This window comes from Marmota flaviventris, chromosome 1, assembly GCF_047511675.1.
Source record: "Marmota flaviventris isolate mMarFla1 chromosome 1, mMarFla1.hap1, whole genome shotgun sequence".
Taxonomy (NCBI): Eukaryota; Metazoa; Chordata; class Mammalia; order Rodentia; family Sciuridae; genus Marmota; species Marmota flaviventris.
The window spans coordinates 28,501,715-28,518,118 of NC_092498.1; the positions used below are offsets into that span (position 1 = coordinate 28,501,715).

At 34.4% G+C, this 16,404-nt stretch overlaps 1 protein-coding gene across 7 annotated transcripts in view; it reads right to left on the minus strand.

The window, feature by feature from the left end:
* Positions 1-16,404, minus strand: part of Adam22 (ADAM metallopeptidase domain 22) — a 229,243-nt gene that overhangs the window by 149,975 nt on the left and 62,864 nt on the right. The window lies entirely within an intron of this gene.

Consider the following 16,404-nt stretch of genomic DNA (forward strand, 5'->3'; position numbering starts at 1 on the left):
GTGCCCATCAATGGATGAGTGCATAAAGAAAATGTGGTATATCTGGAACACTATGCAGTCCTGAAAATAGAAAAATTGTGACATGTGCAACACGGATGAACCTGGAGGATAAAAGCCAGGCACAGAAAGACAAATACCAAATGATCTCACTTATAGGTGGAATCTAAAAGAGTCAAACTCACAAAGGAAAGAGTAGAAGACTGAAACAGGGTGGGGATTCGGGGCTGGAATGGAGAGATACTGTTTCAAGTTTACAAAATTTCAGTTAGACTAGAGGAGCAAGTTCTACAGATCTATTGTACAATATGGTCACTATGGTTAATGGTGTATTATATACTTGAAAACTGCTGAAAGTCCTCACCATAAAAAATATTAGTATGTCAAGTGATGGATATATATTACTTAGTTTGATTAAATAATTCTACAATGCATAATATATCAAAATATCATGCTGTATACCATAAATATATACTATTTTTATTTTGTCAGTTATATCTTAATAAAGCTGGGGGTAAAGGGAGGCAACGATTTTTTTAAAAATTAATCTAACTGTAGTAGGTAGAGAATTAGCAAAGGAGATCCATGATAAAAATGCCTCCATGAGATGAGTTTAAAATGAATTTCTTCAACTCAGGGTAGATTTTGGTAGAAAATTCCACATACCCATTCATCTATGTATTATCACTAAGAGTAAACTACAGGTAAATTCATAAATTTCCTAAAAAGACCATCATCATCATAGTCATGAACAATATGTAAATATAAAAGAGAAAATTAACTTCTAAATTAATCTTAAAATTACTTTCTTAAAACAAATGAATTGCCAATAGCTTACTAAAAATATAACCACAGCGTGAGTTCCAAAGGGCAATAAAATAATCACTTAGAAAACCATTAAAATATTTACTTTTTAACAAATTGCATATTGTTTAGCTTCCCTATTTTAATTTCATTATTAATTTTTATTTATTTATTTATTTATTTTTGGTACTAGGGATTGAACCCAGTTACACTTTACCACTGAGTTCTATCCCCAGCCCTTTTTTATTTTTTATTTTGAGACTGGGTCTCACTAAGATGCTCAGAGCCTCACTAAATTTCTGAGGCCACCTCAAATGTTTGATCCTCCTACCAAAGCCTCCTGAGTCACTGGGATTATAGGTGTGCACCACTATGCCCAGCTCCTATTTTAATTTCAAAAAGAAATTATATTTGGATTTAATACAGACCACATTGTAGAGATGACAAGAATAGTATATTTGATTTATATAATATCCACACATAAAAATAGATAAAAAGAAGTATCTTTGATGCTAAGGATGGAAATTATTTTCCCTGGGATCTCTTGCACTTGTAAATGGCATGCATATTGATGAAAACTTCTTCACAATTTCCACCCACATATGGACTTGTGTGGATGTGATGGGTATATCTGAAATCATTTAAATGCTTTTCTTAAATATTTTGCCTACATCTTTAGTCAGCTGTTTTACAGATTCAAAAAAGAAAAGAACGTTAACTTCTAAGGACAAATTTTCTAAATATGGAATGGTATAAACCTTACCATGAAGATTAGAATGTTTTTTAACCTTATGTTCATGAATAGAAAAAAAAAAACAGGTAAGCCACTTGGAAAGTGACCACTGTGCAAGGAAGTATGTCTCATCCACCTCCTTGGTACCAGAAGCAAATGATATATTTTACAGCCATGATATATTCCTTTTCTTAGAAAGCTACGAATATGTTCAAATTTTGATCTAGTAATGCCCAGGAGACAGGAAGAAACATCAATAACAGACAAGATAACTAGGACACCTGGGTTTAGGATAGAGGCACTTTTGGGCACATTCAGGAACCTTATGCATTTATGTCTAACACCAAAGCTCCCTTAATGAAGGGTGAAATGTCACCCTGACTGCAACAAACTCGAGACAGACTTGAGTTGGAGGGTGAATATTATCATTACTGAGTGATAATATAAAAATCTTTTATTTTTCCCTAAAAGAACAGAAATGCTAAGTCGATCAAGAAGTGAAAACTGAATGTGTATGTGGGTAGAGGCAAGGATATTAATTTCAAATTTCAATTTAACCTCCTCTAGATCAACTGCAAAGCTAGACAGCCTACAGCACAGCAATCTGTGGACACATTTATAAAAGAATGCTCCACAAAACAGTCTCGCTAGCAATAAGCAGCTCCAAACAAGAAAGGTCTTCAAGGGTCAGTAGTTAATTTCACATCAACTAAATACCTCATCAATTAAAATTAAAATAAACTTCATTTTTTTCTTTTGTTCCTATTAATAAAGTATTTTTTAATGGTGTAAATTGTTGAACCCCCTCCTCTTTAGGATGGAAATAAGAATGAATCTTTCTTACAGCCTCCTAAAATAACCCGCCAGAATTTACAATAGACCCTGATCTATGCCAAATCAATGAAAAATATTGGGAAAGTTCTCTGGAAAGATTTTTCTCTTAGATTTGCGAAATGTTTTATATAGTAGAGCAAAGAATACAAAACAGATAATGACTCAAAGAAAAGTTCTACCAATTTTAGCAACACTAGCAGAAAATAATTAACAACAAATCTCTATATTTACAGAGAAACAGATGCTATTATGAATATATTTTAGGACAGCAGAGCTGAAACACTATTCTGTTTATTCAAATAAAATACCTACATTTGTGTCTTTTCTTAACAGATTTTTTTCCTAAGAAAGACGGCATTTTCAAAATATGGTTTGGCATATTCTCTCTCTCTCTCTCTCTCTCTCTCTCTCTCTCTCTCTCTCTCACACACACACACACACACACACACACACACGCAATGTAGAAAAAGAAGAATGATCCTCTTCCAAAGGTCAGGATGAAATAGGATGAAAGCCATGATCTGATTATTCACCAGAAGCAACTATGCTTATCTGGAAAAGCAGATGAAATCAGTCACCTTACATTCCACCTTACCTGGGTTGGGAGGAACAGCATGTAAAATTGTCCAGAATTTTATAACCAACCATAAGCCAAAAGAGACATGGCATGTATTTCTCAATAAAAACCATAGTATTTCCAAAAATAATCTAAATTTCAGGGGCTAGAAATATAGTTCAGTGGTAGAGCATGTCCTTAACATGCTCAAGCCCTGCATTCAATCCCATGCAAGCACCAGCAAAAAAAAAAAATAAAATTAAATTTCACATTAAAATACGGTTGAATTGTAGGAAATTCTTGCCAAGAAGTATTAAAGATCAGTTTAAGATACAATCGGTGGCTGGGAATGATGGCTCATCCCTGTAATCCCAGCAATTTAGAAGACTGAAACAGGAGGATAGCAAGATCAAGGCCAGCCTGGACAATTTGGCAAGACTCTGTTTAAAAACAAAACAAAAGGATTGGGGTCATAGCTATGTGATGGAGCATCCCTGGGTTCAATCTCCAATACCACCAAAAGAAAAAAAAAAAAGATGCAATTAGTGTGTACATCTAAACAAATGTGTAGTAAAATGCTTTATATATATATGTTTTAAAATATATATGTTAATAGGGATATATAATTAGTATAATTTTTTACAAATGTACACATTTCACAAATTAATAATTTCACAAATTACACACATAATGTAAAAATCCCAAACTAGCACCACCTATATTACAAGTATAACATTATCACTTAAATAATGATGACACTCATCACCATTCTTGCTTCCATCTGTTCTGTGGTAAACAGAATTCTAAGAAAGCCCCCAAGATTCACGCCCACTGAATACATCCTGTATAATTCCTTCCCCTCCAGTGTGCGTAGGACCTTGAAGATGAAGGGATCCCTTCCCATGATTAAGTTACATCTTGTAGGAAAATGGACTTTACAGATGTATTAAGGTCTCTTATTAGTAGACTGAGTTTTAAAAAAAAAAAAAAAAAAGGAAGATAACCTTTAGAGGGCCTAGCTTAATTAGGTGAGAAGCAGCAGGAAAAGCTCTCCTCTTGGCCTACGGAAAAAGCCACCACCTTATTAATGAACTGCCTCTGGCAGGATCATGGGGCAAAATCTGAGAGTGACACTAGGAGGCTAGAGAGGTCCCCAACCAACAGCTAGCAAGAAAACAGGGGCCTCAGTCACACAGCCACAAGAAATGTTGAGCTCTGCCAACTGAATGAGCCTGGAAGAGAATCTCAGATGTGACTGCCTCCCCAGATGACTCCTTGATTCTACTCTGAGTGGAGGAACTAGCTAATCTGAAAACAAATTCCATAACATGAGTAAAAGCAGATGCAGCAGAATAACACTAGCAGAAACTAGTAAGAAAATGAAAAGTGATTCATTCTTTTCCAAACCCTCTTTTAGATGGGTAATAAATACCTGCTAGCAATCACCAGTGACCATCCTAAAAGAGAAAACACACACACATATGAAGAATGAAAAACATTTAAATTATAATTCATTATCTGTTCTAGTCCTTAAATTCTACAATATCTGAAAAGGTGTGGACACAAAATCAGATCCAGATTATAGTAACCCTAAAGGATTTTGTTCCCCATTTAAAATTCTTTGTCATAAATCTGATGATAAGGGCCACAAATCTTTATAGATCCACAGTGTTAGAAAACCATGGAGCTCTCCAGTTGGATCAAGAAATATGTATATATAATTACTAAAAAAAAATAACAATGATGCACCTTTCTGTTTATGTGACTTATTTTTAGAGTTTGCTTATAAATGGAAACTGCAGTCCGAGTTTTCATCACATTTTGTAGTTTACAAGGCAGTGAATCCAGAAATTTATGTCATGTTAAATTTTTCAATAGAATAAACCGATTTTTAATAACTTTCAGATTAAGTCAAAGTAAGCCATGAAATGTGTCTTTCATAGTCTGTACCTCCCCTAGAGTGGGTAGACTATATAGGATGTGGAGAACATTAAAGGTCAGACTTGCCAGGAACCAGCTAAGTCTAAGAGATATGAAAAGAAATACAAATGCACTGAATTCCCAATACTTTTAATTAAGCAGCTCACAACTCCTGAATATTTTCATGCCAGTTAGTCACAATGTCCATAGGGTACTTTTGAAAAACTACTTATAAGGTTCAGGTTCAGAATGAACCCTTTTCCTTTGGTTCTCCAAGCTGTCGGACATTTACTTTTCTGAATGTTACACTTCTCTGGATACCAACAAAAGGTTTCCCACTAAAAGTTGTAAAGAAGACTACATATAATTTTATGATCATAGAAAATTAAAGAGATCTAATTTTATGAAAAATTCCCAGGACAGAGAGTGTGGGAATATCTACACTAGGGAGGGCACTGGTAACCATCCAAGCTTTGTGTAAAGAGAAGGACATCCGTCATCATTCTTCACTGACCAGGGCTGGGTTTATAGGATAACAAATAGATACAGTCATGCCCTTCTCTATAGGGGAAAAAAAAATAAAAAGGATAAAAGACATCAAGATGAACCCAAGGGCTGGGGCTGGGGCTCAGTGGTAGAGCACTTGACTAGCATGTGTGAGGCACTGGGTTCGATTCTCAGCACCGCATATAAATAAATAAAATAAAGGTCCATTGACAACTAAAAAAATATATATATAATATATATATATATATTATATATATATATAATATATATATATATTATATATATATATATATAATATATATATATATATACACACACACATTTTTTTAAAATATGGACCCAAAATGAATTAGATAGAAAGGTAATATCAACACGTTTTCTTACTCTCAAATGAATCTAACTAAGAATCTAGGCTTTAGGTTTTCATTTTTTTCCCCTCATGAGAACAGACTAACAACAAGTGATTTGGAAGAACACATGGAAAAAGTTTCTTGAAGAATAAAAATTACATTCTTGTGAGCTTTAAGGAAAAAAATCATTTTAATGTTGTAGCCACATATTTCCAAAAAATATCTCAAATTTACTGTAAAACTGGATTATGAAAAATGCTTTTAATCTTTGATGAAATAACTCCATTATTCAGAATTTTTCTTGAAGAAATAATTCTCCAAAAAAGAGATTCTGATGCACAAACATATTTACAAGAGCATCATTCACAAAGTTTAAAACCAAAAAATAACACAAATGTCCAAAAAAAAAGGGAAATTCCTTCATAAATTATAGAACATAAGCAAATGATTTTTTTCCCCTTGTACTGGTGATTGGATCAAAGGGTGCTCTACCATTGAGCTGCACATCCAGTCTTTTTTTTTTTTTTTTTTTTTTAGATAGGGTCTAAGTTTCCCAGGCTGGCCTTGAATTTGTTATCCTCCTGCCTCAGCCTCCCAAGTACCTGGGATCATAGACATTTACCAACTTACACAGTTATCAGCAAAGAGTTTATGAATCCAATTTGAATGCAGACTATATAGAAATATTTGTATAACAGCTAACTACAAAGGGCAGAATACAAATTCTAACTATTTTCTACATTATGCTCACAATGACATAGAATGTATTCATCACTATTAGGAAAGGAGAAGAACCAAGAAGAGGAAAGTCAATTGTTGATATGGAGGGTAAGATTATATAGGAAGCATCTTATTTTCATTTCTGTTACTGTTATAAACTGCTGGTATCTTTTACAAAATAATCCTCCAAAACTGGGTGAATAGATCAAGAGAATTTTTCATTTTATCCTAACTCATGGATTCCTCATGGCTTGGGTGGGAAGGAAGAATGAAAAGTTATTAAAGTCAACAAGCACTAAGGATGTACTCAGTTTACACAGGTTTTACATCAAAGAAAAGGACACAGATACAGTATTATCTATTCTAGTGCGGTGTTAAAGGAATGGTAAGGAAGCTTCCTCATGGCTTTGGCCTGTGCTGGTTGTTTATGTAGCTGACTGTTCTGTTAATATCTTGTTAATGCATCACAAAGAATAATAAATTATAATAAATGTGGTGATAAAGTGAAATGCTATGTTGAAACTGGGATTGTGTGAACTATTTTACATCTTTATTTCTTTTAGTGTCTGTTCTGGCCCTAATTAGAATGCTACAACAGAAGAATGCATTTGGAGGGTATTTCCCATGAAAAGAGTTATAAGAATAAAGATATTTCACCCTAGAGGATTTCTGAACTTCAGAAGAGACGATAAACCTTGCTATCAATTTTCACTCTACTGTTCATTCTTTAATGAATGTTTTAAGCAATTTCCAAAAGGAAAAAATAAAAAGGATTGGATGGAAAAATAAGCAGGGAAGGTCTATTGTATTCAAAATGCCCACGCAGGAATTATTTCCAAATGTGCCAGAAGCATAAAATGTAATGTGCTACTTATTTTTCATTTGCATTCATATTCAATTTTGCCAGCTACTCAGGAACTTAAAAGCTTTCTACAATACTGAAGATTAGGTGAAGATTATACTTGAGTATTATCTACTTGAAATTCTTTTACAGAGAGACCAAGAACATATGGAAATCAAACAGATCCATATTTTTTTAGACTTTGTGCTTTTTATAGTTAAAATAGAACAAGCAGTTTAATTCTTAGCTTACAGAGCACAGAGGACAGCTTTGTAGCTAGTAATCTTGCAGCAGCATTTTCTGTACATATTAACACACTATGCTGGACATGGGCCAGCCCAGCAATCTTACCCCCTTACTCTGATAATAGCAACCCTCCCCTTGCTTTGGGAAATTCATGAATGGGTTGGTAATGATGGGATGAGCTGCTGACTATAGCAGTTGGCCCCCAAGTCAGACATGTGACCCAAGCCAGACCAACCAACTTCTCTCATTTTTGGACTTTATTTATTCAAAAGTGACAAAAGAGAAGTTCTCTTCCTTGGCAAGAGAATGATAAGTCTTATGCTTTCTATGGTGATAATGTCTTTCTTCACCTGAAGAAAAAATGAATTAAGAGAGAATGAGGCCAACACAGATACAAGTAGAGTCAAGAAATAAAGAAGAGACCTGACATAACATGAGGGCTGGGGTGGTGGCTCAGTGGTAGAGCACTAGGCCATGTCCCCACCTCCACTGCTCTGAGTTTAACTTATCTAAATCAAAATAAATAAATTTCTTCTTTAAGATATTTAGGTTTCAGGGGCTGGAGTTGTAGCTCAGTGGTAGAGCGCTTGCCTTGCACTGTGAGGCACTGGGTTTGATTCTCAGCAGGGCATATAAGTAAATAAAAGAAAGGTTCATCAACAACTGAAAAAAAAATGGTTCTTCTTAAAAAAAAAAAAAAGATAGTTTGTTTCAGATATTTGAAATCAAAGAGGAAGGAGGAGGAAGTGCAAGATAGAAGGGAAGGGGGAAGGGAGGAGGAGATGATGATTTAAAGAGTTGATTCCTCTAACCGAGCCTAACAATGCTGTATAAAGTACACTAAAAATTATACTGTCCAATAGCTACTTTGTGAGCTGGATGTGGAGTCACATGCCTGTAATCCCAGCTACCTTTGAGGCAAAAGCAGAAGGATCACAAGTTCAAGGCTAGCCCCAGCAAATTTGTGACGCCCTGTCTCAAAATAAAAAATAAAAAGAGCTAGGGATCTAGCTCAGTGGTGAAGTGTCTCTGGGTTCAATATTGAGTTCCAGTTCTATAAAAAAATTTTTATGTGTATCTTATAAAAAAGAGAAAAAAAATCCCTTCAGTGTTGCTAGAATATCATATATTGAACTTAATGATTTTTAACATGAAATTATAATTTCTTAGAAAAATATCTGGCCATAGATAGTATATAAAGTGGGAATAAAAAATATGACAATATTTATGATAAAAATGTTAATTAAAAATCTTTTTAAAAAATCTTATATATGCTTATGCTTAGTTTAATTTATCAAATCTACTTCCATGTATGAAAAAAATCACAAATTTCAACAGCCAAATATAAAATGTCTGGACAATTCACTGTTGAAAAAAAATGATGTACAACCTCTTTATTAACCCCAATTTTCTCTTCCATCACACAAGCACAACATTTTGCTCTTGTTTTCTGTTCAATTGACATATTTTCATTGAACATAAATCACCTTATTAACTGGTCTTAATAAGATTTCATGACAAAGACCACAGAATTTTATGTTTCAATAATCATTTAACACATATGAACCTACTATACTAGAGAATTGTAGTTTGCAAATGATTGAGAACATTTGAACTTTAATGTTATGAAATGTCTGGTGTCAATCACTTGGTCCAGCCTTCTGAAATCTAAGAAAACAGAGGTCACAACTAAAAATACATAATGAGGGCTGGGGTGGTGGCTCAGTGGTAGAGCACTTGCCTAGCACGTGTGAGGCCCTGGGTTCGATTCTCAGCACCATATATAAGTAAATAAAATAAAGGTCTCTTGACAACTAAATAAATATTTTTAAAAATTATGTAATGAGAGGAAAAAGAAATTCCAACTTAATTAAACTTTCTTCAGACCAATGTTCCCAAGTTTTTTATGATTCAAAGACCTCTGAGAATTTGATGAAAGCCCTGGCCCCACACTCCTGAAAATGCACATGTATACATATTTAACATTCTGAATGTAATTTTCATCATTCCTGAAATTCAGGGTTCATCCGTGAACAGTAGGGTAGGAAACTGTGCTTGAGAACCACTGAAAAGTCCATTTAAGAAAAATGTATTATAATCGCTTATCTGAAAGGAGCCAATATTTTTTTGAGCCAATATATATTTCTGAGCCAAATTTACTAATAGGAAACACAAGGCAGTATTATGAAAACTTAACCTATTTAGTACTTTTAAGGCCAAAATGGACCATACAGAGCACCCAGAACACAGGAACGGGATATGTGTCATATGGTCTCGAGTGACCCTCAGGAAACCTCTGTCATGCATCAGGGGCTCCTTCCCAGCAACAAGATTTGCATTAGGCAAATTTAAAAGTCTATAAAAATAATCTCCACTCCTCAGTTTATTTACAAAATAAGAGTGGATTAAGGTCTACAGAAGATTTTGGTAAGTTGGTTGCTTTCACAGAGGAGGCTAGGTGCCAAGCAGGAAAGAGACTTCTCATCTATCTTTTATGCTTAATTTTATTTGGCTCTCAAGGTCCATTTGCCACCCTGCCCTATTCCCTAAGGGGCTGACCTTTAGGGTTCACAGCAAACAATTCCCCACTTCCTGGCTTTGGGTAGCGTTGGATGCTGTAGTTAAGAAGTAGGTTGTCACTGCCAAAACTCATGTTAAGGATTGCTCCCCAATGTGGCAGTTTTGAATGGTCGTGAGACCTTTAAGAGTGCAGCCTAGTGTGAGGTGACTGTGTCATGATAACCCTCACAAAGGGATTCAGGCTGATCTCAGGGAGTGAGTTGAGTCTCATACAAGTCATCAGTTCCCACAAGAACTGGATGTTATTAATCAAGCAACCTGGCTCCTTCCTTATCTCTTGCTTCCTGTCTCAATATGTGATCTCTTCCCTAGAAGCTTTTTCCATGCTGATGCTATCTGCCCTTAGGCTCTCACTAGAAGCTGATGCCAGGCCCATGTTCTTGAACCTCTAGAATGACAGGATAACTTTTCTTTATAACTTACCAGTCTCAGGTATGTGTTGTAACAACACAAACACAGTAAGACACTAGACAGTGGAAAACAGAAGATCAGGAAGAGGGAGATGAGTGAAGACAAAGTACTTGCTCTAGGTCCCTGGAGTTGGCTATGTCTCCAAAGAAAGTTGTGACGTCTCACAAGGGCCACTGAACCAATAGTAGAACTCATACTCTGAGTTCCAATATTCACTCCCTCTTATCTCTAATTAATCTGTAATGATTATCCCTGGGTGTTAGTGTTGATGGTAGGGTCCTTACTTCCATGGTTTTATAAATGGCTTTGTTATACATAAACTCTCTTAGTATAATCCTATTTTGAATGTCATCTATTCTCTGCTGAGCCCTTGCCTGATTCACTTCTTTTAAAATATTTATTTTTTAGTTATAGGTGGACATAATATCTTTATTTCATTTTTATGTGGTGCTGAGGTTTGAACCCAGTGCCTCACATATGCTAAGTAAGCACTCTACCACTGAGCCACAACCCCAGCACCTGATTCACCTTTTTTACATTTTTAAATTATGTACTACATGAACACAAAACAAAATTTAAATATTGAAAAATATATGTTGCCTTGAAGCGATTATTTGGTTGTGAAAATTACAATAAGTCATAGGTGTATTAGCAAAGTCATTTCTAATTAATCATTAGCATAACCCAGAAAAAAAATGACTATCCATATAAGAAATGGTTTTCACCATTTTTTGTGAACACTTATAAAAGTTCAAAAACTTAATATCCTATTTTTATATGTATGAAGGAAGATGACAGAATATTAGTTTTCATAGTTTATAGTTAATCTTTTTAAAAAGAAATATATTCACATATATTTAGAAGTAAATAAGTTTACTTCCTTAAAAACATCAAAATCAGCATGATAAATTGAAAATGGGTTAATGGAAGGTCTTCCTAGGTCAATACTAAACTGCTTCAAAGAGTTTATTTCACTAAATAAAAACAAAACAATTTTGAAGCTAATCTTTCTTGGTTTAATAGTTTATATACTTTTATATATTTTAGAAAAAAATCATTAGGTATATCATGATATATACCATGAGATACATATTTTGATAATATAACTAAATGTAAGCTGTTTTCTATAAAAATTTTTCTTAAAAAACACAGAGCTAATCAACTACCCATTAAAAGGAATATGTATTGAGACCACTTTTGTCTAAAGTTTTAGGTAAACATTATGTCTAGTGATTTCTTGAAAATTAATCATGCAATTTGATTTCTATGGATTACTATATAAAAAGTAGAGATACTTATTACTAAGAAACAAAAATTCATAATGAGAACCATTTAAAATATATTTGGCCTCCAGGGGTTTTCATATTCCAACTTTGTGTGCCTCAGGCAGGAAAACAGGAAGTGAACATACCTTTGGGAGTGTTGGAGAGTAAGTTCAACTGGAAAATCTTTCTTTGGAAAGACTGCTTTCATTCTTTACAGTGTGCCTTATTGTCAAGGAATGTTGCAAATAAGGAAAAGAAACAGATGCTTTATATTTCTACCTAAATCCTAATCATTTCCTCAGTTAGATTTGGCTTGTTTTATACTGCTTTTCAGCACTAGTCAGTATAAATATTCTAATTTGGTAGAATTGTGACAGGGAAAAATCTAGATCACCTAATATAATTAACCCACAAAACAAAAGGTCCCTCAGAGAGGAGTCAAATAATGACACTTCTCTACAACAGTCATCAACAATATTTTAAGAAAAGGGGAAAGAAAGAGAGAGAGAGAGAGAGAAAGACACTGTGGCATCTTAAAATGAAACAACAGTAAAATGGTGGCTTCTGGGTGCTACTTCTGGATCTTTTCAGAGGACAAAAAGAAGGTTAATCCGTTTCCTTCTTGGCCACCTGACATGAACCTTGGTTGGGTCATCTATGTATACATTTGCACACAAATAAGATATACTGTGTGATTTCTCAAACCCTACTCATTAAAATGGGGTAAAAAAATACTTTGTACAGCAAATTGAAAGGTTCAATTTGTAAACCTGAAACAAAAGAGGACCTAAGAACAAGACAAACGATTAACTCAACCTCTCAATCTTTGGGGAGTTAGGGAGAAGGTGGTAGTTTGAAAGGGCTCTCCTTGACCTCCAAGATATATGTGTGAATAGAAAATGCAGAGCAAACGTATTTTGCATGTTTTATGAAAAAACAAAATGAGGAGAGATGAGAATTCATACACCTACATTCATGCATTTGTAAAAAGAAACAATGAGAAGAAAGAAATCGATAAAAATGATTACTTATAAGGGAGGAGGAAGTAGCAGCTAGATAGAGGGAAAAGGTGTAAGTGAAACTTCTCTGAGTGTACACTTTATGTATTTCATATAGTTTTGAAAATGTCTTACGTATTTCAAAAATTAAATTAAATCTAAGAATAAAAAGTGCCAACCTTATTTGTAAACAAACTGAAACCAATCTACATATGTAGCAAATTGGTAATATAACTAAACAGAGAAAAACAGCATTTAAGATGACTTCAAAGGACTGGGGATAAAACTCAGTGGTAAAGTGTTTGCCTGGCATGCAAGGCCCTGGGTTCAATCCTCTGTATCACAAAAAGAAAAGAAAAAAAAAAAAAAAAAAAAAAAACTTCAGAACATATCTATTTCCTCTTAAGTATCTAAAGAAATACAATGTTGATTTCAAGTATTATTCAGCAATTTTACAATTGGCAGGAAATAACTGTTACTGTTTTTAGGAAGTATGGATTTTTCATATAAGAAAAAATACATGATAGTTTAATAAACTATGATGTTCCTAATTATAATTCAAAAGAAAGTCACAATTTTTTGATCTTTCCACTAAAGTGCTTAGAAGCAATAATCCAATAAAATAAGCACATCCAGGACTCAGATTTCAGTTTCTAGGGTGATTTCTCACTCTTCTAGGTGGGGTAAACTTATTATTTTATCTTGCTTGTATTAATATCATTGGTGAAAGCTGTAATCTTTGTTAGGTAGGACTGTAACCCATGTAAATGGATAGAAAGACAGAGTTATAAAATATGATATTTCCTGGCAAAAATCAGGAGGTTTTAGGAAAGTGACTTTTAAACTTTAATTTGCATAAGGATCACTTAGAGGCTGTTTAGAGCACAGATGTCCAGACTCCATACCCTTGTTCAGGCAAGTTTCACTTACTAGTTCTGTTTATAGAATCCAGGACTTCTTACTTTTTAAATTAATTTTATTAGTTATGCATAATATTATGGTTCATTTTGACATAATTATACAAGCATGAAATGTAATTTGCTACAATCAGTGCCCAGTACTGATGAACACAGCCTAATTCCATCTTAAAATTGGGAGCCATCTCATCACAAAGTCATGAAAAGTTCATTTCTGTTTTACTGTAAAATACTAAGATTTCTATTTGGCCTTATCATAATTTGATGTTTTAAAAACTTGCTTGGGATTCCTGCCTGTGCTTTGAACTTACCGGTGCTGGGCTCTCCTTGACCAAATAAGAACCCTCCCTGAAATTCCAGCTGTTCCTCATTAACTCTGAGTTTGCTCCCTACCTTGAGATGTTAAACCATGTAGATCATAAACCTGCTATCTACCCTTGTATTACACTTGCCTGAACCCTGTCAGCTCTAAGTTCCCAAGACAACCCCCTTTTTATAACTTTTTGTGCTATAAAAACTTCCCTGTAATCAAACCATTTGCTGTTCTCTGGCCCTGTTTTTCCGGGTGAGACAGCCACTGAAATTCACTGTGGTATATTCATATATGTACATAGGAAAGTTAGTTCAGTCATTCCACTGTTCCTCCTCCTTCCCCCTCAACACCCTCCTCTATCCCACTGATCTCCCTTGTATTTTCATGGAATCTAATCCCCCCCCCCAGTGGGGTTTTTGATTTCTCTTTTTTTCCCCTTATTTTGGACTAGCTTCTGCGTATCAGAGAAAACATTCAACCCTTGACTTTCTGGGTCTGACTTATTTCATTTAGCAGTATATTCTCCAGTTTCACCCACTTACCAGCAAATGTCATAGTTTTATTCTTCTTTATGTCTGAGTAAAACTCCTTATTTTTTAACAATCATACAAACTAATTAAGATGATAATTAAGATCGACATAACTTGGAAAACAGATTTAGTGAAAAGTATAATAGAGATTTTCAAGGCCAATCATACCTTCTCCATTTATTATATTTGAGGAAACAGTAAAAAAAAAAAAAAGTTAAAAGCAGCTACCTCTTGGGAAGAGAAAGTACACAACTTTCTCTTAAAATTCATTAAAAATGTACACACAACTTGGATAAAAATTAAAATTCAATGGGAAACATAATAAATGCTTCTGCTCTGCCCTACAAATTTCACTCTAGTGAAATGAAGGACAGGTTCTTAGATTAGTTAGATAAGAACAAAACATGAGAATATTAAACTTCACCATTTGCTGCAACCAGGTGCTTGAAGAAACATCCAAGCTGCCTGGTGTCCAAAGCCAAGCTTTCAGTATTTTCTGGACTTTGCCTGACTCTGGTAAGACATTTAATGTACTATGATGAAATGTGATGGTTGGAGGTCTGATTCCATTTCCTCCTCCAGTTTCATCAATGCAACTCTTTTATTTGATCCAACCATATTTCTTTTACCGCTTAGTTTCTCTGAACTTCTTTCCTGAAACCAAATGCTTACAGTTATGCATGCCAGTGATGATTGATTCCAAATGTACAACAAGGGCATCAGGAATGGTGGAGACAGACTAGCTACATGAGCAGAGACAGAATCCACAATTGTTTTATTTTGCTAAAATATAGCATGAAACGGGAAAATTATTTAGGCATTTTACTACTTTCTTCCCACCTCTCTAAAAGCAATATAAAATTTATATACTTCACAATTAATGTTTAGTTAAGTTCAATTCAAATAAATTCAACCAACTTTAACCCTTCATTGGCTCCAAGATGGTGTCTAAAGTTCCTTTTATACTTCTTCAGAAAAAAATTATATATATATTTTTTTCAGTATCTACATACATGTCTCTTTTTAAAAAATAAATCCTTGCTACTTTATTTAGCATATATTAAATTCTTAAATATGGTTCTACTCTAGATCAATAATCACTGCATGGACCAGAACACAGTAGATGATTCATGGACACAGTCACAGTCATGATTCATGTCAGAATGATTGTGGGGAGGGGAGGAATATATAAACCTGCAAATTCCCAGCTCCTTCCCTACTAGATCTGCTTGAGATTTCTACATGTGGGGCTTGGACTGTGAATTATTTATGCCAAAGTTCCCCAAATGATTCAGCGGCAGCCAGTCTGAGGATCAGCATTTGCAGATCACTGAAAATCCACTTACCTCAATAGAATGAGAACTTAACAATATTTCAAGTCCTATTTACTTCCTGCTGACAGGAGGCTCTCAAACAACCTTTGGGTTTGATGCAGCAAATTCTTAGAGAGCCCAGGATAGCCAGAAAATGTAGAACTTCTTGGTAATGCTCCTGCCAGGAAAACTTTCTCAGCTGACTTACAGAACCAAAGAATGATATAATGATATATTATTGTAAAAGAGTATATGATGGGAGGTAGAGAGAAAAGTGAGTTTTTCTAGATATAAGTAGCAATTGGGTTCATTATATTTTCACTCCAATGGAGAGTCAGAAAAAGTCCAAGTTTACTCCTATCCTACTGCGGGAAATGTTTTCATGCTTAACTAGGCAATTTTTAAAAGAACTCACAAAAATCAGTATTATAGTTACATATTACTCAGTTGCTTACAGCAGTTCTTTCCATTGTGGTTACATATGCCACTAGTTGAACACAGGATGATTTTGGAGACTCTTTGTTTAGGGAACCGTGATAACATACATCAGGAAAAAAATGTGATTAATA